The sequence below is a fragment of the Mixophyes fleayi genome, assembly GCF_038048845.1.
Source record: "Mixophyes fleayi isolate aMixFle1 chromosome 9 unlocalized genomic scaffold, aMixFle1.hap1 SUPER_9_unloc_2, whole genome shotgun sequence".
Taxonomy (NCBI): domain Eukaryota; kingdom Metazoa; phylum Chordata; class Amphibia; order Anura; family Limnodynastidae; genus Mixophyes; species Mixophyes fleayi.
Window position 1 is genome coordinate 60,358 of NW_027445894.1, and position 2,563 is coordinate 62,920.

General features: G+C 38.5%; 1 long non-coding RNA gene across 1 annotated transcript; it reads right to left on the minus strand.

Moving 5' to 3' along the window:
- Positions 1–1,979: 1,979 nt before the first annotated feature.
- Positions 1,980–2,193, minus strand: LOC142112059 (uncharacterized). The gene is made up of 2 exons (XR_012681143.1): positions 2,140–2,193; positions 1,980–2,053 (listed from the first exon to the last, which is right to left on the minus strand). It is a non-coding gene; the product is annotated as an uncharacterized LOC142112059 (long non-coding RNA).
- Positions 2,194–2,563: the final 370 nt, after the last annotated feature.

Genomic DNA, 2,563 nt, shown 5'->3' on the forward strand with positions numbered 1-2,563 from the left:
TCTCATAGGTCACTCAATCACTATATCTAATCCCAGTAGGATTAGTTTATGGTTTACTCTGTATTCTAAGAAATGATACAGTCTTTCACACTAATTTAGACTATGTCTGATCCCGTGCGATCAGCTCATCAATTACCTGACCACTTTCACCAGCGATGCAATCTGAAACTGCAGGTATTCTACTTTACACATTCAGGGCACTGAAATAGGGCTTGGTGGACCCTTATGGATGATCACACACTTAAGGGAATGTTTGTGGGAATCTCATTCAGTGGCATGAGGCACGAGGTACAGTCTGAGATTTGGGTTTATTCAAATCCCAGACATAGTCTCAGCCTTGGGGCTAGATTTACTAAGCTGCGGGTTTGAAAAAGTGGGGATGTTGCCTATAGCAACCAATCAGATTCTAGCTTTCATTTACTTAGTACCTTCTACAAAATGATAGCTAGAATCTGATTGGTTGCTATAGGCAACATCCCCACTTTTTCAAACCAGCAGCTTAGTAAATCTAGCCCTTGGTCACTTACAAACAGACATGAAAATCATGCAAAGTCCTTTCAATTCACTCTTAGATAACTAAATACACTAAACCCACCTATTAACAAGAACAGTATAGTAACAAAAGCAAAATCAACATAAAACTGTAACAGTTACACAACTTATCTAATAACCAGGTTATAAGCAAAAATTTGAGTTCATCACTTACTTCATGCATAACATTTCGTCAAATAAAAAACAATGATGACCCACGGTGCTAAAAAGTGGAAGAGATGTCTAATCCCAATGATATGATTACTAATGAGGTACAACACTATAACAAAAATAAATGAATAAATAAACAAGTCTGAACACTCTATAGAAACCAGGGGGGTTTATTGAAAAACTGGGTAGAAAAAAATGGGGAGTGGTGAACAGATCCCAAATATCCAGCTAAAAACAGTAAAAACATATATAGGGATATAAAGTAAAATATCTCAAAAGTATTCCAGGGAATATGTAGTGAAGAAAAACAGAGAAAAAACTCCAGTAAAATAAACAGAAGGCACCGCAAAAACAAAAATAACAATCCCAACGATGTCAATGCCGTGGGCAATGTAGATAAAATTATATGAAAAATACCTCTAAAAGAATGTCCCAAAGGTTCTTCACAAAGGTGCCAGAGTCTGTTGAGCCCTCCAGGGCTAAAAGCGAGAGCTCCCTCCTTCCGAGGATGGTGCACCACCAACTTCAGCTGGTCCCAGTAAGTTCCCCTGTCACTTCCTATACCGTGGAACGCAAGCCTGCGTTTCAAATGCCGAACTTCCGGTTTCAGACAGCTGGAACGCAAGGCAGCGTTCCTGTATCTGCAGATGAATAAAAGGTATATTCTCTTCTCTTCTTTAATAAGTACATCAAAGATAGTGATAAAAACATGTAACCATTAACATTACATAACATTAAAAACTATGTTTAGTCTCAAATCTGAAGAACTCCTATATGTAAAGATTCCTAGCAACTTACTGTAGGTTTCTGGCATGTCATTATGTGAGCAAAAGTTGAAAACCCATCAAGGAAAGATATTAAGTTATTTCAGCGTCTTGTTTCATAACATTGTAATAAAATAAACGTGTTTGCACAGGCAAAACTACAAATAATTCAGTGTGATGCATAATCCTACACTGCTGCCTGCACAAACTGAAAGCAGCCGTATTTTGGGCTGAACCACTGTACACGAGAAAGCAGACACTATGAACCAGTGACATCACTGAGACACAAAGGGCACTTGATGAAAAGTAACATTTACCACTGCTTTCAGACTCCCAGCTGCTCTCACTGTCTGTAGAGTCTTTTTTGTCATGATTTTTTCTTGATGACTTTTTCTCATTTCTTCTGCAAAATCATACACAAAGAAAAAAATACTCCAAAATATACAAAGAAATCTAAATGAATCCAGAATAATATAGTGTGTAAAGGAAAAGATGAGGTTTACATGAACCTACCTTCAGAAGAAGAGTCAGAGCTGCTGGATTTTTTACATTTCTCCTCCTCTTCTACAGGCGTGTGCTCATCTGAGCTGTAGAAACACACAGGGATGAGCATAAAACAGAAGGAGTTTCTAACAATGACTTACAACAAACAAAATGGTGTAAAAGGACTTACTCAGGTTCAGGATCTTTTGGTGAAAGACCCCAAACTTCTGGGGCTCCCAACTCCACTATCCTCTCCCTTTCTTTTAGACGTCTGGAAAAAAACAATCAAAAAAACACCAATGACATACAACATGGACGATAGTAAAATACAGAATTACTTCCGTATATGGGAGTTGTGTGCTCCATTCTGCCAGTTATAGGACACTTTGCTTTATGTCTTTTTTAAAGGTACATCTGCTCTTATGGGTTTGTTTTGTTTATGGTTGATGGCATATGAAGACGAAATTTTGGGGGGAGGGAGGTTGTATCTGCGTATGTGGGGTGGGGTTAAAGCTAGGGATGTGCACCGGCGACTTTTGGTGTCTCGTGTTTTGTGTTTTGGATTCCGATTTGCTTGAGGTTTTGGGTTCGGATTTGTTTCGCAAAACACCTGC